Here is a 22,333-nt window from a genome sequence, read left to right as displayed (position 1 = left end):
GAAACTAGTATGAAGAGTGAGGAGTGAAAAAAAAAAAACAAAGGAAGCTGAAAGCTGCATTCTTACTCTGAAGGATCATAAAAATAGAACAAACTCATTTCCCATAAAACCACAGAAGGAGTCAGATCCTTCGAGGCCCCAGGAGCAGTGGAAGATTAAACGGTTAGGTGAAAGTGACGAGGCTGTCGAAAAGTCTGTGCATGAAACACACTCCCTGGTTCTCTGCCTTCAGTTTTGTAGCTGGACACGACCCGTCAGTTCCTGCAGGACACTAGAGGAGAATCTGGAGAAATTAAAATGAAGATCTGTGCTTGAGGCACAGAAACATCATGTGGGTCCGTGTGGAAAGCTTGCCTAGTATGTATGAAGCAAACGGGGAGCCTCCCCCACAGATGACATTTGAAGGAGACGAAGGCAAAAAAAAAAAAAAATATGCACGAGGCTACAGGAAAGAGCAAAACCACAGCAGAGGAGCATCCAGGTAGACGAAGAACAGGAAAACACCAAGCACTACAACAGTAACAGAGTGACAGCAAGCAGTGCATCCGTTTCGAGAATACATGACACTAATGGTGGCAGTCCAAAGCATGCAGATTGGAATTGGAAACTACAACCCAATTAATTGTGGCCTCCAAGAAGATAGGAGCTATTTTTAGGGTAAGAGGGTGGAGAAAATGGAGGCAGGAAATAAGTAGATGCCTCCCTTCTACTGATAAAATTGGATTCAAATCAGTACTAGTCCGAGGGCCACTTCATTCTGATTAAGTGGAAAACTCATCAAGAACACATGATGGTTCTGAACATGTACACGTTAGACATGGGTGAACCAATTTCATAAAACAATTACCACTACTGTAAATTTGGTGAAATGTAAAGTAAAGCTTTTATGTCTGGCTTTAAGTGAGACGCATAGTGAAGCCTTTGTGTCTGGCTTTGAGTGAAATGTCTCAGCAAAGCATTGGCGGTGTTTGAGTTAATCAGTAGAGGCTGAGAAATTGTTTTGAGACTTTCTGAACCTTGAAGAAATGTGGTCTGTCTGGAGAATCTGCGTTTGGTGCTATGTGAGCGCTTGCGGCTGCACCGACCTTGGTCCTAAGACACTCCTGGCAAACCCGGAGTTCTTACTTTTGATTATGGCTATCAAAGGGGACAGAGGTTTGTGTGGGCTGTGGGCTCTCGCAGGCAGCCAGAGCAAGATAACTTTGGCAGATGGAACCTTTTCCTGCCCCAATTAACCTCATATGCTTGGATGATGTAACTGGAGTGACCTGGGTGCCAGTCTTTTCCAAGAAGGCTGAGCCCTCTGCTCCTTTGGAAGATGAATGTGTAGGATCCAGGTGAGTTTCTCTCTCTACTGCGGCACCTACGACCAACATCAAGCAATATGTAAAGCCACAGATTAGAAACAATACAGTATTAGTGTGGTGATATCCCATTTTCACCAACAGGTCATTGCTGTACCACCCTTATGTGGCTTAGGTTCCAGAACCCAGACTAGGGGCAACAAGACAAGGAAAAAGGACAGACACTGAAGAAATGACAGACACATGTTTAGAGGAATGCTGGCATCAGGTAGTCTGCGCTCTGAGGTGGAGAACCCTCTGACTGCTTGCTATATGAAAGCCTGGTAAGGGCTTCTTTGGCCATTTGCTCTTCCATGTGTTGGTAACCCGCTCTTTAGTTCTGGTTTGGCAGTCATAAGATTGGTTGACATTTAACAAGGTCTGGTTGTGGCTAGGGGATTGGTCAAGCCTAACTTCAAAATGCTTAACATCTGGGGATGTCAGGTACTTCCCTGCTGTCCCCTGATTGGCTCAGACCTAGGGTGGTTCTTTTCCTGAAACAGTTTGTGGTGTTTTTTTGTTTTTTTGTTTTTGTTTTTTACAGGAACTGGGGTGATCCTGAACACAGGCCTAAAGTGGAGTCTATGGACAAGGTGGAGTCACAATGGCTGGGCTTCCACAGGCTGTTCAGATGGATAAAGATGGTCTAAGATTAATCAGCTGTGGGCCTGTAACATTTCACATCGCTGAGTTTCTGATTAGCTCACCATCGTTGTAGTACGTGTGGTGGAAAGTTGTTCTCACCAGAGCACTGGCTCATAGTAGTTTAACCAAAATACCAGTGAGACCATCTGAAGGGAGGAGTTATTTTAGCCTGTGGTCATTTTGCCCACATGCGATTGTGTGGAGCACCCTGATAATGGGACAGTGTTATCAACAGAGCTATCTACCTCATGGCAGATGGGACATGGAAAGCTGCGACAGGTGGGGCCAGGGAATATAGAACTTTTCCCAGTGACCTGCCTCCTCTAACCAGTCAGGTGGTCTCACCATTTCCCAATAATTGATTCAATTTTTAATTCATCATTTGATCAGATCATCCATCAGGTTAGGGCCCTCATGATTTTAGTGTCTTGAGGAACCTCTATACCTCACAGGTACACTCAGAAGTGTGCTTTACTGCTTAGTCTGCTGAGCGTTTATCAATTGAATCGAGCTGACAAGATCAACCAGCTCAACGAGCCAACTAGCTGATTAACTGATGAATTTGGAATCTAAGGAGGGCTCTTTGCTTCAAAGCTAGCTTCTTGCTTCTGCCTACTCACAGGGAGCTTGCTTAAGCTAGCAGCACAAGAGGCGATAAAGGGATGACTTGAGGAGAGAGCATATGCAAAGCTATGGGGCAATTAGGAGCAAGGGAGAAGTGCCAGGGGAGAATGTGTCTGGTCAGCTCTACCTTGACTGTTTACACTTTACAGTGAGCGTTTATTCTCTCAGACAGAAGATTGAGGAAGCTGTGTTCAAGTTAGAATTGCCTCTCAATATTACGAAAGAAGCTAGGATCTAAAAATCTTGGCAGAGCGTCTTTTGGGTTTATTCCAAGGAGTGGAATAGCTGGGTCTTGAGGTTGTCCTATTCCCAATTTTCTAAGAAAGCACCAGATTGATTTCCAAAGTGGTTGTACAAGTTTGCACTCCCTCCAGCAACGCAGGGGTGTTCCCCTTTCTCCACATCCTCACCAGCATGTGCTGTCACTTGAGTTTTTGATCTTAGGCATTCTGATGGGTGTAAGATGGAATCTCAGAGTCGTTTTGATTTGCATTTCTCTGATGACTAAGGATGTTGAGCATTTCTTTAGGTGTTTCTCAGCCATTCAATATTCCTCTGTTGAGAATTCTCTGATTAGTTCTGAGCCCCATTTCTTAATTGAGTTATTTGGTTTGTTGGTGTTTAATTTCTTGACCACTTTATATATTTTGGATATTAATCCTTTGTCAGATGTAGGGTTGATATGCTCAAATTTTCAAGAGACTTCCCAAACAGACCACCCAAGAGCCAAGTCCAAATGCAATGGCAAGGAAGTCATTAATGTAGATTCGAACCCCAGTCACCCTTCCATGCACTGACACAGCAGATGCAGGGAAGCAGCCTTGAGTCTCAAGTGAGAGGAGTTTTTATAGGTTTTAGACAAAGAAATGGGATTTCAGTATATGATTGGATGACATTTGGGCAGAAAAGCTGCAAGTAGGGAGTTACAAGGCTTGGCGTTTGATGGTTGGGTAATAGATGTAGGGTCAAGTTGGCCTATAGAAAAGATTGAAGTAGTCTCAGGGCCATTAGGAACATTGGCTTGGCTTCTCTAAATTGGTTATTGCTATGTACCAGGCCACTTGCTGCTCAGCTTGACTAGCAAAGAGTATATTTGGACTTTCTCAAGGTGAGCTGATTGTGTTGCTAGGGAATACTTTTCTGTTTAGGTAAGTTTGTGGTTTTTTTTTTCCTGGAATCTGGGTTCAGGCCTTGGCTAGGTGTAAGACAAAATGGAGTTTCTTTTCAAAATGGAGTTTGTCTGGTCCTTTCAGGTGAAGATCCTTTCCCAGTCTGTAGGCTATCATTTTGTTCTCTTGACAGTGTCTTCTGTCTTACAGAAGCTTCTCACTCTCATGAGGTCCCATTTATTAGTTGTTGACCTTAGAGCCTGGGCTGTTGGAATTCTGTTCAAGAAGTTATCTCCTGTACCAATGAGTTCCAGAGTCTTCCCCACTTTTTCTTCTAACACATTTAGTATCTCTGGTTTTATGTTGAGGTCTTTAATCCACTTGGACTTGAGTTTTGTTCATGGTGATAAATATGGATATACTTGCATCTTTCTACATGTAGACATCCAGTTAGACCAGCAGCATTTATTGAAGATGCTAAATGGTTAAAGAAACTGGGTCACATTTACAATATGGAATACTACTCAGCTATTAAAAACAAGGAAATCCTGAAATTTGCAGGCAAATGGATAAAACTAGAAATGATCATCCTGAGTGAGTTAACCTAGACCCAGAAAGATACACATAGCATAAACTCACTTATAATTGGACACTAGCCCAACAGAGATGTCCCATGAAAATCTTCACTTAGCCAGAGATTGGGATAGATACTGGGATTTCCTACTGGGATTCTAGGTGTGAGAGGTAAGGAAGAATGGGGAAATAGAAGGATCCAGAGGGTCCTAAAAACCTACAAGAAGACCATTAAGCTGTCAGATCTGGGCCCAGGTGGGTCAGCTCAAACTACCATACCAACTAAGGCCAATGCATGCAGTAAACCTAGAACCCCTATCCAGATCTAGCCAATGGACACCACATTCTCCACAGTTGTGTGGAGAGCAGGGACTGACTTGGACATGAACTCTGGTGCCCCCTATTTGACCACTTCTCCTTGGTGGGGAGATCGGGTGACACTCAGAAGAAGAGTAAGCAGGCTACCAGGAAAAGATCTGATAGGCTATGATCTTATAGTGGAGGAGGTCCTCTTCTGTCACAGACCTAGGAGAGGGGAATAGGATGAAAGAGGGAGGGAGGGGAAACGGGAAGATACAAGTAAGGGGATAACAAATAAGATGCAATCTGATTAAATTAGTTAAATAAAAATTTTTTAAAAAGAGAAGAGAAGGAAAGGGAAAAAAAATAAAAGTCTTGGCATTTTTACCTGTTAGCCCAGCTGGAACTCAATAATTTGCATTTATGTAGCGACATCCATCTAAGGCACAAAGGTACTTCCTTCCCTAGCACAGCATCCCTGGGAAGGAACTGGGGGGCACAATTACTCCCATTTCACAAGTAAGAAAAGTGCAGCCAGCCACTAAGAGCCTGAGTGGTTTGGGTGCGAATGGGTTGAACCTGTGGAGGGTTTAATAGTGGCGGAAACACAACTCTCTTGGAATAAGGTGTGAGTGACTGGTCCCTCGTAGGTTAGTACTTGGATGCCTCAGAATTTTTAGTAAATTAGCATCTCACTTTGGCTTTATAACCAAAGGACTCTGGTTATTATTCCGATTTTAGTCAAGACAAATGATGACTAACCAAATTTCTGTCATGGGATTTCAAGTTACCTTCCTCTCTTTTAGCTTTAGAACCCAGGAGTCACAAACTTTATAAAAGAATTATAAGAGCAAGGCAATAATAAAAGAAAGGCTCTCAGTTTAAGCCAATTATAAACAACATGCTTTAACTTCTGAACTCCCACCAGCCAACTTTAAAATAAAGATTTAGGGCAAGGGCAGTAAGTAGTGTGTGAGCCTGTACCCCTGGCTATTTGAAAAAGTGTTGTGGGTAGCTATTCGAGAACAGTGCTCAGACTCAGGCTTAAGGCAATAGAAAGTCTGTATTAGCTGGGTGGTGATGGTATTGGGTGTTTGGGACCCCAGTACACTCCCAAGCCCTTCTCAAGGTGAGGGTTTTTTATTGGGGGTCGGGGGGGGGGAGCTACTTTTTCTATGTAGACTTGGCTGTCCTAGACTCACTTTATAGACCAGGCTAGCCTCAAACTCACAGAGATACACCTGCCTCTGCCTTCCAGAGTGCTGGGATTACAGGCATGAGCCACCACACCTTGCTCTCAAGGTAAGATTTTTTTTTCAAGGTAAGGTTTTAAGCACAAAACCACATCCTGGGTTGACACACCCCAGTTAGCAAGAATAGTTAGTGGGAAGCAGAGCTACAGAAGCAAAAAACAAAAAACAAAACACACAAACAAACAACAACAACAACAAACCCACAAGGTTAGTGCCTTTAGAGACTTTCCCAGGACGATGGACTTTGATGGATCGGGCCTTTGTTTTCCTTGTGGCAGGTGGTGCTGCATTTGTGCTGAGTTTTACGACCTGAATGGTACTTCCATAATGGTGTCGGTTGTGCTAAGATCTGGAGGCCTACTAAGTTCTGGGTGTCTGTTTAATTTCCCAGTGGTTCTGTGAGCATGTGCCAAATTGTGGACTCACCTGGGGGCAGATTGTCTTTTTAGCCTTAGGATTTCTGTTTTACATAAATAAGTAGGCAGTTAAACAAACAGGGTCCTATAGTGAGAGCTAGGAGTAAAAGGTCTAATGGCCTATCCATGACAGCAGGCAGAGTAGCTAGAGCGACTAGGAGAACAAACATTGGTACTAGTTATTTAATTCTTTTTCTTAATACATTTTTATTAATTTATACATATTACATCTCAGTTGTTAGCCCATCCCATGTATCCTCCCATTCCTCCCTTCCTCCCACTTCCCCCCTATTCCCCTCCTCTCCCCTAAGTTATTTAATTCTTGATGTTTTACTTTTTTAGGGTTATTTTTGGCCATGGCTAAACTTTTTTTTTTTTTTTAAGATTTATTTATTTATTATTTTGTATACAGTGCTCTGTCTGCATGTACACCTTCAGGCCAGAAGAGGGCACCAGATCACATTACAGACGGTTGTGAGCCACCATGTGGTTGCTGAGAATTGAACTCAGGACCTCTGGAAGAGCAGTAAGTGCTCTTAACCTCTGAGCCATCTCTCCAGCTCCACTATTTTTCCCCCTAATCATCCCTGACTGATTGGCATAGGTGTAAGAAGTTTCTCCCAGCACCACATGGAGACCTCCTTGTCTCATAGAGAGGTAGTCCAACCTCTTTGATTCTACAAAACAACCTTGGCTAAGGAATCTGACTGGGACTCCAGGCGGGAAGCAGAATTTCCTAGATGGGCCACAACTATGTCTACTTGAGCACTGAGTACCTTAAAGTTTCCCCCATAACTAGGGCTGAAGTTCCAACTGCCGTGAAGCCCATGGTACGTGCCCTCACCAACAGGGAGATGAAAATGTAGATGGCTCATTGTGCATGGGGAAACCCAGAATCTAGATTTAGGTGCCCCCCACTTCTCTGTTATAAACCAGTACCCAAGATATAACCATGCATAAAGATGCAGGCTGGGAAGATGGCTCAGTGGATAAGAGCACTGTCTGCTCTTCCAGAGGTCCTGAGTTCAATTACCAGCAAGTACATGGTGGTTCACAAGCATCTATACTGGAAGCTGATGCCCTCTCCTGGTATGCAGGTGTACATGCAGATAAAGAACTCATATGTAAAACAAAAACAGACAAATCAAATCTTTAAAAAAATATATGCATAAAGATGAAAAGGAGGGGGTTCTCCTCCCCTGAAAACAATTCAGGAGGTACACACTTGGTTAAGCCGGTAGTGCAAACAAAGCAGAGAATCTCGGGGGCCTGGAAAGATATTTTATTGCCATTTCTAGAATTAACCTGCTGGGCATGGCTACAGGAATCTGCATGGGAGAAAATATCTAGTGCTATCTTGGACCATTTGGCCATAACCTGACTCCTCAGGTGCCAATGGTTTCCCTATAATGATCTTCAGCTTCCTGCCAGGCCCTAACCTTTATGAATATTGGATTGCATCGCCCGAGCCCACGAGTGTGTACTATAAAGAGATCAATATGCTCCTAGCAGGACTTGGTTTTGCAATCTCACTGGGCACAATGATATTCACCTGGCGTCTGGCAGCTCGGCGTGTGGGTGGGGCATCATCCAGGCAGACGTAGTGCTGGATTGTTTAGAGCTCCTTTTCTTCACTCGTGGACCCACAGGCCCAGGGGTGTGCTCCTCCCCAGGAGTGAGGGAGCCATCCACACCCCCCCTCCCCAGTAGCCTCTGGTTATAATACCTTACAGAAGTTTATCTGGAAGGGGATTGGGTCTCGGTGGATAGATTTTCTGAGTTCCCTGATTCTGCTATTTTTAAAATTCTCATACCCAAGGACCTGTCTTATGGTTTGTTTGTTTGTTTGTTTGTTTGTTTTTGCTCCTTTCCCACAGGGAGACCAAAAATAAATTAAAAAAAAAAACCAAAAAAGCAACAAACAAACAAAGGAAAAAGGAGGACAAATATGATTATAGGGCCCACATTAGTCTTATCTTTAGGGGGTCAGAAGACTTGGTGATGACCTGTCATCTTCTGGAGCCTTTTTCAGCTGGGTGTGGTAGGTCCACAGGGTGACCTCAGTGACCTTCATTGTTATTTTGGGTTGGGATTCTCTTTACCCACACAAGGTCTCCAGGCTGGACCGTGTGGGCAGGCTTACACACAGGCTAGGGCTCAGCTTCTCGAACCAGCTAAAGAATAGTCTTCTGGGTCTGTTGAAGAACCCATAAGGACTTGAGGGAGGAATGGATAGTATTTCTGATATGGGGTTCATCTGGCCCTTAGGAGGGTAAAAGATAGGGGTTTGTTTATTTATTTAAACATAAAAAAAAAACCTGTATTGAGCTTTGTTGTCTGTAGGCATAATGGAGTCCTTATCAACATTTAAGCTCTTTGCCAAGTTTAGGGAAACTTTGGCCATGAAGGCTGGACCATTGTTGGATGCCAGGGAGAGGCGTAATGCACACTTAGGAAGAATTTCTGGGTGTGAGTAACTCAGCAGCTTTAGTGGCCTCAAGAGACCATCTGACTCTAAGTAATGGGGTGCAGATCTCTTATTTGGCAAGAGCATCACCCATTTGTCTCCTGCTGGTTTATCTTTTCTGTTTATCCACTTGGTTTAGTTGTGTAGTATTGGAATTAATAGTTTTTTCTATGCCCACACTAGCTAGCTCCAAAATAATGAGACAGGGACCTTTTAGATGTATTAATAAGCTTTCAAGCACTGCAACTGGGCAGGTGTTGGTCTATTCTAACCTGTCTGTACTATCCTGGCTACTTCCCAGCCATTTATTCCAGGCTACTTGCCATCCATCTTTGTCCTCATGGTGATGAGCTCCATGCCTCGTGGCCTGTAGCTCCTCATGAATGGAAGACCCACCTACTGCCTCCTCTGCCCAGTCATAGGCTCTTCAGCTTCTTTATTAACCAATCAGAGAAAATTGCGGAGTAATTTTTTTATACAACATTGAGACAGGAGATTCCTCAGTAGCAATGACTATATCCGAATCGGTTAGCATTTAGCTCACAAGTAGGTTTAGCAGCTAAGAATGGAATATATAGAAATACCCCTTTTGTTTTGTTTTTTGAGACAAGGTTTCTCTGTGTAACAGGCCTAGCTGTCCTGGACTCGATTTGTAGACCAGGCTGGCCTTGAACTCACAGAGATCCACCCAACTCTGCCTCCTGAGTGCTGGGATTAAAGATGTGAGCCATGATGCCTGGCTCACCCCTCCGTTCTGCATGGTGGACACAGGCTATAGCAAATATAAACCAACTATCTGTGTATACAGTCTTTCCCCCAGCCACATGCCTAGGTGAATACCCAGTGGCGGTTTTTGGTTTCTCTGGGTGATCTGGCAGGGGCAAAGAAACTCAGGTCTCAAACAAGAGAGTACAGATCTTCAGCTGGGGGGAAGGTGTGTATGTCTCAATCTAGTGAAAGCTACTGGTCAGTATGAGTAGAGAAGTGGGTGTGGCATGAGGAGGGGTAGGCAGGCAACAGGACACAGGATAGGACTGGATAGGACAGGATGGGACAGATCCACTGGTGAGGTTGACTTCATGTTTCAGACAGCCTGAACCATCCTTGAGCCACTGGACTCCAAAAGAGGCCCAGTTGTGTTCACAGAAGGTTTAGAGGTTTTCTGTTTGAGGAACAGACATCATATCCGTTCTCATCTGTAAAACTCTCCTTTGTGCTCTGGCAGCTGACACTTACCATAGATGTTGGCATTGCCATAGCAACAGCAACAGCCTCTGCTGGAGCTACAGTCCCCACTGAAATTGGGGCAAGGCAGTGGAGCTGTGAGCCTGAGGGAGGTCATTTTAGGGGCCGCAGTAGGTGGGTGGTCCCAGGACAGATCATTTCCCCTTTTATTTTAAATCTGTTTCTCTAATCAACTGACAGAAACACACACACACACACACACACACACACACACACACACACACACACATACACACACACACAGAGTCACAAACACATAGACACAGACCCACAGAGTCACACATACACACAGACACACAGAGTCACAAACACACACACACACACACACAGAGTCACAAACATATACATAGAGTTACAAACACACAGACACAGACCCACAGACACACACACACACACACACACACACACACACACACACACACACACACGGAACGGGGGTGGGGGGGTGGGGAGAGAATGAGAGAGAGAGAGAGAGAGAGAGAGAGAGAGAGAGAGAGAGAGAGAGAGAGAGAGAGAGAGAACAACCATGGGTGGCCACCACACATTCATGCACCTGTACAGACCCAGGGAGTTCAGTGAGGTTTCACATGGATCCTGGATCAACAGCTGTATCTGGTCTCTTCTTTGTATTTTAGAAAGAAGGGACCTTGACCAGACTGACCTCCAGAGGTGACAGGCCACGCAACTTTCTAATTTGTTTCCTTAACACGGGGGTTAGAAGTGTCAAATTCCTCTGAAGTCTTAGGCAGTGGTTGACATAATGGAGCCCTGGGGTCTTCAGATTGTGTGCCTCCCAGGAGTCCTTTGACCACCCACCACACTCTTCCCAACTCCAGGGTGCTCCAGGATCCCTGGTGTGTCAAGGTCTGGCATCTGGGGATCTTGGTGGAACCTCCAGAAATGACCGTGAGGTATCCACCAGAGAAGACTACTCAGACATGGGCGGAAGCCAATAGAAAGTCTCTATTAGCCAGCTGGCAAAGTATTTGGGATCCCAATGGAGGCCCAATCCTTCCTCGGGGTGAGTTTTGAAGCACAAAACCACATCCTGCGTTGTATGCCTCAGTTAGCAAGAACAGCCAGCCATAAAGCAAGAAGCCAAAAGCAAGGTCAGTACATTTAGAGACTTTTCCAGAATGATGGACTTTGATGGATTGGACCTTTGTTTTCATCTTGGCAGGTGGTGCTGTCTATGTGCTGAGCTTTTTGGCCTGAATGGTACTTCCATCATGGAGTCAGTTGTGTTAAGGTCTGGGCACCTGCTACAAAAGCAGAAGGATCGTGAGCCCAGTAGTTTGGGGTAAAAATGAGCAACATACTGACATCTAGTCTATACATACATACATACATACATACATACATGTAATAATAAAGACTTGGAGGCATGCAGTTTGTTTAGAGGTTATCCTCAGAAACATGCTAAAGGAATTTAACTACAGGAAACAAGAAAGCTGATAAATGGCTGCTACATACATTATAGTTATAGGTAATGGACTTTATCACTTGGGACCTTTCCTCTGTGGGATATACTTCAGAATTGTCTCCTTGGGGACAAAAGGGTTGAAGTGGTTTTCTTCCCATATGATTTGCTTGTTTTGAGACAAGGTCTCTCTACATAGGCCATACTGGCCTGGAACACTCTATCACTCACCTTGGCCACCCACTTAGTGACCCTCTTCTTTCAGCTGCCCTAGTATTGTTGTTACAGGTATGTTGTCCCATTTCTGGCAAGAGGTGATTCTTTATTTACTAATCCCCGCTCCTCTATGGATGAGCATGGCTCCTGGGGTGTGTCTATCTACTCTGTGCTACAGACAGGCGAGGAAGCCTCTCCTAATGCTGCCATCTCACATCTAGGCCTATTTGTGAGCCTCTGAGCAAGGGCAGTGGGTAAGATCAAGGCCCTGACTGTATCCGCTACAACATTCAGTTACTCAACGCTTAACGAGTACCTGTGATATACTGGATGCTTTGTTACACAGGACAATTTCTCTGAAGCATAAATTCTGATTATGACATTCTCCAGATCATTCTTTTGCAATTCAGATCTGCTTCAAACAGGTTATAATATGAGGAGAAATGCAGAGAAACTTGTGAGAGGCGCAAAAACACAGCATAGTCTTAATGTGTTCTCTCTCTCTCTCTCTCTCTCTCTCTCTCTCTCTCCCTCCCTCCCTCTCTCTCTCTCTCTCTCTCTCTCTCTCTCTCTCTCTCTCTCTCTCTCTCTCTCCCTCCCTCTCTCTCGTTTCTCTGTGTACCCTTGGGTGTCCTCAACTCACTTTGTAGACCAGGCTGGCCTTGAACTCACAGAGATCTCCCTGCTTCTGCCTCCTGGGCAGATTGCTGGTGTGTGCCACCTCCGATGGTTTAATGGTTTCTTTTCAACCAGGTTTGAGTAAAGCAGTGATTCCCTAACCAGCCTGCTTCTCTCATCCCTGCATCTAAGCTAGAACTGGTGTGCAGCGGGGCAGGGTGGATTTCTGCCGTGTAATGACCCTTCTTCCATTATGCTTGAATTACTTTCCCACCTAATCAGCTATTTCAGAAGCTGATTCAGTTTCAGATTTCATCTCTCTTAAACTGGCTCAAACCTAGACCCCCTGTTCAGATCTAGTCAATGGATGGCTCATTCTCCACGATTGTGGGGAGAGCAGAGACTGCCTCTGACATAAACTCTGGTGCCCCGGTTTGATCACTTTCCTTTGGCGGGGAGGCCAGGCAGGCACACAGCTGAAGCAGGGGTGGGTGGGATGCAGGCTATCCTGATGAGATCAGATAAGCTGTGGTCTAGGGGAGGGGAATAGGGCTAAAAAGGCAGGGAGGGTGGGAACAGGAAGATACACGTGAGGGGATTACAATAGTGAGCATTCTGAATAAATTCTAATAAATTAAAATTTAAAAACTGACTAAAAAAATACATGTTCTTGCCCAGGCAGCGGTGGCCAACACCTTTAATCCCAATACTTAGGAAGCAGAGGTAGGCGGTTCAAGACCAGCCTCGTGTACAGAGTGAGTTCCAGGACAGCCAAGGCTACACAGAGATATCCTGCTTCAAAACACCAACCAAAGAAATAACTGCCTTGTTGAATGCTGGGATTATAGGCATGCACCACAGCACCCAACTGAATATTTTATTTTTTTTAAACATAACTTCTTGTTGATTCTTTGGGAATTTTACATCATGCGCCCCAATCCCACTCATTTCCCAGTCTTTCAATATCCTCTTTTCGTCTTTGTAACTGCCCTTCCTCCTCCAAAAAAAATTTCTCACTGACCCCTCTGGGTAACGATGCAGCTTTCTCTTAGGCTTGGCACAACTGTCCCGAATCCAGTGCCATCCTGCATGTACCATTCTGCTCCTCTGTTTTTCTTTCCTCTCCATCACATATTTGTTCCTCATAGTGGCACTGGAAGATGCGGTACGTCACACAGTATATTTTCACCCAAATAGCCTTACTTGTAAATGTTTATTGCAATGAGTCATTGCTCTGGTTCAAGGCCTCTGGCTTCCAGCAGCTCATAGACCTGTTAGGTGTTGGGATGGCCCAACTCAAAAAAGCCCTGGATCTGGGCCTAAATACCAGCTGAGTTGGTCAGCCCGCCAGCTGTGCTCACACCTGTGCCACTGGGGTCAGCTCTCCCTTGCTGTCCCGGCAAGGTACCGGACCTCTTCTCCCCCACCCCACCATCATTTCAGTTTAAATGTATTTTTGCTTGCTTGTATAGCTGTCTTCCCTGTATGTGTAGTGCCCACAGACTCCAGAAAAGGACATCAGATCCTCTAGGACTGGAGTTATAGGTGGTTGTAAGCCGTCACATAAGTGCTAGGAATGAAGAGATCATGTTAAAAAACTGTCAGGCAGTATTTTCTTAGAAACAACCTAACTCCATCCCAAAGACCACGAACTGTGAGAAAATTCCTTAGAAATGGTCAAACTGACCATAAGACTAGGTAAAAATAATGTTAGTGTTTTAAGAAAATGTTTATACCTTTAGTTCTGAAAAAAGAAAGAAAGAAAGAAAGAAACCTCCCTACACCTGGTTAAGTCAACCACAAACTATGTTTATGATCAGCATACTTTATGGCCTTATTATTCAGCAAAAATTCGCCAACGATAAGCCCAGCTCCTCCCAACTGCCAGGCACATTTTAAAGGTCAGCTAGAATTTCTTGTTAGCAAAATAACTTGAGTCGGAGCTGACCACCCTGTTCCACTATCTGTCCCCCTATATGAGCTAATTGTGGCTTTTTACAAAATGAACACAGAAGAACAAATGGCCAGTAGAGACAAAAGAGGTCATGATGACTTGAAGATTTATTTCCAGTTACATGATACCACATATTCTCTTTTTCTGTAAAGGAATTTGAGTTGCCTTTCCTACATCTGGGAACAAGAGTGGCAAGGAGTGTCACTTTTTTTTGATTGATGACTTCTTTTGATTGCTTTCTTGACTTGGCTGTATATTTTTAATATAAGATCAGCCTTTTATTATGATAAAATACATAGTACATGAAATATATCATTTTACCTCTTTTACATGTATAATATAGCACTACTGAGTACACTCACAATAGTGCACATTCATTACTACTGTCCATTTAGTTGAGCCTTTCAAAAGCAGCAATATTTGAGTTAAATTCTTTGTTATAATCTGTTTCCTAAGAGGTCTAGTCAATTTCTGGAATGCTGGATCAAGACCATTATATGAAATTAACTTACCAAAACAATACCTGCAAGGGCAGAGAAACAATCCATCCTCAAGTCACGGAGGAGCTATTTCTGTAGGATGCATATTGAATGGACACACTCTTGTTGTACCCTGAAAGCCTTTTAGTTTAATATTAGGATTATAGAAGGTCCCAGTACAGGAAAGCCTTCATTAAGAAACGAAACTAGTTTAGTACTCACATTTACAAACACAAATGGATGTACAATGCCTTTGGATTCCCACTGGCAAGTCAACCCACCCTTAAGCCTAACTTGTGCACGGCTCTTACCCTTAACAGTCTTTAAATGTTGAAAGCACCTAAAGGCTTGGAATCTGGAATCCCAGCTCTCCTTCCTGGAGATGAAAGGGGGGCAGGTTTCAGATAATTAAGGTTTGAGAGAAGGCTCTACTCACTGAACTAACACTCTCTCTCTCTCTCTCTCTCTCTCTCTCTCTCTCTCTCTCTCTCTCTGTGTGTGTGTGTGTGTGTGTGTGTGTATGATGCTGAAGATTGAGTGCAGGGCCTTTATTATCCTAAACAAGCATTGTACCACTGAGCCACAACCCCAACTCTCCATTGAATAAACTCCTTTCCTCTGTCCTTTTAAAATTTTAATTAACTTTAAGAAATTCATTTTATGTGTATAGGTGTTTTATCTGCATATATGTCTGAGCACCATCTGTGCATAGTGCCAACAGAGGCCAGAAGATGGCATAAGATCTTTGGAACAGGAGTTTCATATGATCAAGCAATTGTGTATGTGCTGGGAAACAAAACGAAAACAAAAACAAAAACGAACAAACAAAACATTGGCCCTCTGGAAGAGCAGCTGTTGCTCTTAACTGCTGATCTCTCTCTCTCTCTCTCTTTAGCCTCTAATGTTATTTTTTTAAATAAAAAATTTCATATATTTGTACTGTACTTACATTATTCATCCCTCTCTGTCTTTCCCCCAGCTATTTCAGCATATCCTCCAACTTTCTCTCAATTTCATTTATTATTGTCTTATATGCAGATATTCACATGTATATGAGTTAATATATAAATATAACCTGCTTAGGTCATCTATTGTTGCCATATGTATATGTATTTAGTGCTTACCACTTGCTATTGGTTAAATAATTAGGTTAAATAAGTCTGTTGTGGGGTATCCAACAGGGAAGACAACTTGGACATGTGTTTAAGCTGATTGAAAATCCTTACTAGGTGGCTGGCAAATTACTCTATGTGTTCAAGATCCCAGTGTAGCCCTGAGCCTTTCTCAGGACGAGCTTCTAAGTAAAAACACCATGTACTGGGTTGCCATCGTTCAGTTAACGAGAACAGTTATCAAGAAGCAGAACTACAGACCCAAAAAGCAAGGTTAGTATATTTAGAGACTTTCCCAGAACTATGGAATTGGATGGATTAGGTTTGTGTGTGTGTGTGTGTGTGTGTGTGTGTGTGTGTGTGTGTGTGTGTGTGTTTTCTGGACAGGTGGTGCTGTCTCCATGCTGACTTTTATGCCCTGAATGGTACTTCTATCATGGAGTCAGTTGTGCTAAGGTCTGAGGTCTGATTCTCCTTCTCTCAAAAGTCATTCATTGCCTGTCGCTCTCCATCTAGGGGTGGAACCTTGTGAGATCTTCCCATCTAAGCAGCTTGTCAGCTGGTGATGTTATTGTTGAAGTCTTGCTTGGGCAGCCATAGCTGTTACTTTACAGGTGCAGTTTTCCTTCTCAGAGCAGATGTCCTAGAGCTGTAGATCTGAGAATCCTTCCACTCCCTCTTCTGTGATGTTCCCTGAGCTTCAGGTGCTGAGCTTGGGTTGAAGATGCTTTAGCTGGGGCTGGGCACCCTAGGGTCAGCATTCTCTGAATTTTATCCAGCTGTGGCTTTTCTGTTATTGTTCCTGCTGCAGGAAAGAAGCCTCAAGGATTTGAGACAGGGTCTCACGTAGTTCAGTCTGTCATTGAACTCACTATGTAGTTGAGGATGGCTGGGAGCTGATCCTCCTGCCCTTCCTCATGAGTGATGAGATTACAGGCATGAGTCACAGTACCTGGTTTCACTGAACCTTTGTAGCAATGGAAGTAAATTTATTCAGTAAAAGTAACAGAACTATAAATCCATGTCCCCTTTTGCTTGCTTTTCTGCATCAAATTGTTCTGTAATGGTCTGGATGCTTGACTTCTTTGCAGTAGGGGAGTACTGTTGCAGATAGGAACGCATGTGCGGGCACTCTTGCACACAGGTTGGGAGGGTTACATGTAACCAAACATGGGAAAAGCAGGCCAGCAAGATGGCTGAGCAAGTAAAATTGATTGCTACCAAGTTTGATAACCTGAGTTCAATCCCTGAGACCCTCATGGGGAAGGAGAAAAAATATTCTTGAAAATTTCCTTTTGATTTACACACACACACACACACACACACACACACACACACACACACACAAATGTACACATATATACACACATACATACATGAACTTACACACGTACACATACAGATACATGCACACATACACACATGCACATATACAGACATGCACACCTACACATGTATACACACATAAACTCACACACACATACACACACTAAATGTATAAAAATACAAAAAACCAAGACTCCCTTAGTGAAAGGGCTAAAACTTGTGTGATAATATCCACATGTTGTTTAATTTGAATGCAGAATAAGGTTTTGAGTTTTTTTGTATTTTGTAACTCTTTGCTGTAATCATTTAGAAGAACCAGAATTAGCAGAAGCACCCCAAACAGGAATCACCTGTACTTCTGGCTAGTCTTTAGTTACTAACTGATCCTCTTGCACCTGTCTCTAATAATCATCACTTCTGGTCAAGTAGAGGAATAATTGAAAGATCCTGCTGTCTACTTCCCAGCAACCCATGCAAGAGTCCTCTCTGAGAATTGCCTTTCAACTAAATGCCTGCATTTTATGTGTCTTTCATGTAACGAACACCTATGTGCTCAGGTGTCAAAAATGCAGTAGTAAGACTCCACCAATGAGCTTATTCTGAAAATAGCTTGAAAATCCTGTAAATGAACATTTTCCAAGTGAGAAATTTGTCAAGTTGAGGTTTTGCTTTGGGAAAAAAGGTGCAGAGAAGTGAGGAATAAAAACCCAGCATCAGATGTAAGGAATGATGGGTACTCTAACCTTCACAAGCTTGAAAAAGGAGAGCGCTACAGAGAGCCAGGCCCTCCAGGTCTTATGGTTGGGGATGAAGAGAATCACTTAAAGTGGTGTTTATTTCCCTGCCCTAAGCCAGAACAGTATTTATGGGATGCCACAGGAAGGGCGGCATTCTGTGAATATGAAAGGGTGATGGAAGATGTAGCTTGCATTTTGTGAGAAAGCCACGGAGCATAGACCCAGGGACAAAACAGTGATACCATGCTTTATTTTTTAAGGAAAAGTGAAAATTTTTAGTGAATGAATTTTCTTCAGTTTTCTCCTAGTGTATCTATGGGGGTGGGTGGAGAGAGAGAGAGAGAGAGAGAGAGAGAGAGAGAGAGAGAGAGAGAGAGAGAGAGAGAGAGAGAGAGAGAGAGAAATGCAAATGCCAAACTCCCACACTGACCTGTTTCCAGAGCTACCTAGTCAGCTGGCCAATAATGCCAAGAAGAGGCAAGGATTGCCGGGAAAGGCAAGATGATCCCTGGCTGTTTGAACAACTATTCATGTTGAGAGCACTTTTCAGAGATAGAAAACACTGGGTAGAAGGGAAGAAAGCTTCCTTCCCCATTGTTTATTCCTCTATAATGCCAAAAATAATACTCTGCTAAAAATGTGTGTGTGTGTGCGTGTGTGTGTGCGTGTGTGTGTGTGTGTGTGTGTGTGTGTGTGTGTGTTGGAGGTAAGGGAGTCTCATAGATAGATGACTGGTAAATTGGCTGTTATTTATTTCCGTCAGTTGACTCCAGGGAATAATTGCTTTGCATTGAGCAGAATACTAATTTAAGGCTCAGCAGCTACCAGCCCAGTGATGATGATGGCGGGAGTGATGGTAGCCACTGCTATTTATTGAACATCTGGGTGTGTCTGGCATTATCCTTCACATCAGTAGGTGCTATTGCTGCCTTTGTAATGAATGCAATCGGGTACTGAGGCTGAGATGACTTCTTTGTCCAATGCAATACACTTAATGTACAGGCATATCTGGAACTTGAATGGAAGCTGGTGGAATTCCTGTGCTGAGATCTAATCATCAATATGATAGTATTTTAACTGAGGCTTTCTGAAGGCGATAAGGGTGGAATCCTTGGTAAATAGGATAGAGAGACTAGAAAGTTAGCAAGCTCTCCTTCCACAGACCGAAAATGCAGTGCTAAGCAACGGTATGCAACCCAGAAAGTGGCTCCCGCCAGACCTTGACCCTGCTGGCACATTCTTGGATTTCTAGCCTCCAAAACTGTGAGAAAGATTTTTTTTCCTACAAGCTTCTCAATTGATTGCTTTGCTCAAGATGACTGAAGTACGCATTGCCCAGCAATGTCCACAAGTATGTCATTGTCACTTTAGGCTGCTAGGGGAAAAGTAAGATATTTCACGCCCAGTTACTAGTGTTGTCTTTCTCCACCCAAGACTCACTGGATAATAAGAGAGCAATTCAAGGACAGGGAGAGAGGGTGACTGAGAAAGTCAAGGCTGGTCTGGCCAGCAACTCTGAAGGGACATGTGAACAACTAAGGGGACTTAGGGGTGCAGAGTGTAATCAGTGCCGCTCCTGAGGCTGCTGACAACCACCCTGAAACTTCCATGTCTTCTAATGCAGCAGAAAAGCCACAACCTTGCTTTAGGTGAGAGGAGACTGAAAACCTTTATATTAAAACAAAATTCCAGATCTCTGCATCTGACTAAAGCAAACACTGTATCTTCAAGAGCTTCCCAGTGATCATTTCCCCAACCCTTCAGATTGTTTTTGTAACTGTATTAAATCCATGAACTTCCCAGGATACCTACCTATCAACCTGCAGAAATAAAGAACTATGTGACCAGATTTAAGGTATAAAATATATTATACTTATTTTCATCTTTCTCATAATTATCATTTTTAAAATTTAAATTATATAGCAGATCTACCAAAGTGCACAAATGAAATATTCCTACCTTGACACAACCAAAATAAAATATCTGGGAATATAACTAAATTACACGTTTATCTTCAATATAACTGACTCATTTCCTCATAAAGCACTTACTTGATTTTTAGATAACAAAAAAAAACCCCACTATTATCATATTGCATCAATGAGCATTGATGCCATTTTCGTGAAATGTGCTAACAACCAGGCAAAACTATGCAGACAGAATGTAGACTTGTGTTTACTCAGAACTGCAAAGTAAGGAGTTGAGAGGAATGGAGAATGACAGCTACCAGGCATTTGGTTTTGAGTGTGTGCACTTGAGAGAAGGGGATGAAAATGTCCTGCATTGCAACTGGTTGGGCTTGTGAACCATCTTCCTCCCTCCCCCTCCAGCCTTGCAGATTTACACGTGGTCACGCTTATGTTTGCAGGGCTTGGCATAGCCGACTCACAGGGTTGTATTCAGTTGCTCAGTGGTGACACCCAAACGTTTATGTTTCATCTTTCACAAAGTTGGAGGGTGGCCAGTGATTTAAGACTTTCCCAGAGTGCAATGTGAAACTGTAAATGACTGCTGCAAAGCATCTAAATTTAGCTCAGCCGTAAAGTCATCTGTTTCAGCCAGAAACTATAATATAAAGGAAATTATATTTAAATAACAATGCTCCATCAAAGCCAATTACACTAAAACATCATTTACTCTCTGCTCCCCCTGTTGAGGAGCGGGCAAGTCAAAAGGATAATCCCTTTAAGCTTGTTTCCAGTTGTGAGGTGAATGAATAAGTGTGCCCAAGAAATACATTAAGGGAGATCACATATGTTAAAGAAAATAACAGAGTGTCTAACATATGGTAGCTATGTGATAAATAAATGATACAGTAGTTTCTTAATAAATAGAGGGAAGCTCTTTCCTGCTAAATAAAAAGCAGGCTTCTGCTTGAAAACCATTCACTAATGCATAATTATTATTTCACTGTATGAGAGATTCAGGGTGCAATTAGTGACTTCTAGTATAATTTGCTTATTGGGGCAGGGGCAAGAGGACAGAATGTAGGGAAATCATTGATTCTTGTCAGCACCTACACTTTGTTGGTGAGAAGAAAAGAATGCTCCACCTTTTGGGTGGATGTTGGTGTTTTTAACCTTTCACCCAAATCTCCTGGGAGACCTGGCAGGAGATTTTTAAATTTTCACTCTTCTGTTTTGAGTCCCGCATATGAAGAAGATGAAGAAGTAGAATATCCCAGGAGACGAAGATGCTTTCTGACTTAGGGCATCATCAGCCTTCAAGCTGATCTGAGAGAGGTGTAGAGTGGCCAGTTACTGTGCCGAATTGCTTTGATGTGCAACAGTCAAGGGACGCGGAGAGATTGGAGAATTCAGAGAAGACAAAAAGCACAGCAAGCTACCTTTGGAGTTTTATTAAATATCCTGAGTTGGCAGGCATCTAACAACACCTTCCTCCAGCTAGGATGTGCGGGTGGGGTACGATGGGGATAGAGGGTCGGGGTTGGGGTTATGGCTGTTAGCGGGAGGTGGTGAAGATCTCCAAATCATGTTCAGGGAGTCATGAAAACAGGCATGGAGTCTGTAACCTTCCTAGAATCTGAGAATGACAGCTTTTATTTTAAACTTAGATAGAAAAATTAAGCTGAGAGTGTGCGGGCTGAATGTGCTATCTGTCCATATCCGTCCATCCACTGCGTTCATTCTTGCATGTAACTCAATGAATAATGAGCATCTTATGCCCTGGAGATAACCAACCAAAAGGAGGTGTTTAAAATTAGTAATGATGCTGATACATATGATGATTATATCACACACACACATGCTGATGGAAACAGAAAAATTATATTTTTTTAGGTTTTTCAAGACAGGGGTTCTCTAACAGCCTTGGCTGTCCTAGACTCACTCTGTAGACCAGGCTGGCCTTGAACTCACAGAAATCCACCTGCCTCTGCCTCCTGAGTGCTGGGATTAAAGGTGTGTGCCACCATGCCTGGCTGAAAGAAAATATCTTAAAATTATAGTATTTTTAGCCTTCTTTCCTTGTATGCCCTGAGAAGAAGAAGAAGAAGAAGAAGAAGAAGAAGAAGAAGAAGAAGAAGAAGAAGAAGAAGAACAACAACAACAACAACAACAACAACAACAACAACATCAACAACAACAACTGGCTCATGTTAGTGAGTACTGATGAGTAGCCTTGGACTCACTGGAGAACATGGAGAGACCACTGAGCTCAGAGCAGCAACTGCGAAGCTCTATCGGGAGAGGAGAAAGGCCAGCCTGGAGGGCAGCGAGTGCTCAGGTGGAGTGACGCCTCTGTTCTTGCTTAATCTGCTTGAAACTGGTTTTAAAGATCTCGAAGAAGGGTGGATGAGCACTGTGGTGACTTCTTGTGAGTGTGGAATTAGAGAAAGAAAATGTGATAAGGAGGTGAAGGAAGGACAAAGAGCCCGAGTTAGTGTATTTTTCTTCTTGTCACACACAGGCACTTCTTCTTGTTCTTGTTCTTCTTGTTCTTCTTGTTCTTGTTCTTCTTGTTCTTGTTCTTCTTCT

Source organism: Acomys minous (assembly GCF_964271855.1).
Source record: "Acomys minous genome assembly, chromosome: 15".
Taxonomy (NCBI): domain Eukaryota; kingdom Metazoa; phylum Chordata; class Mammalia; order Rodentia; family Muridae; genus Acomys; species Acomys minous.
The sequence above is the reverse complement of the archived record's forward strand: the minus strand, read 5'-3'. Positions refer to the sequence as shown.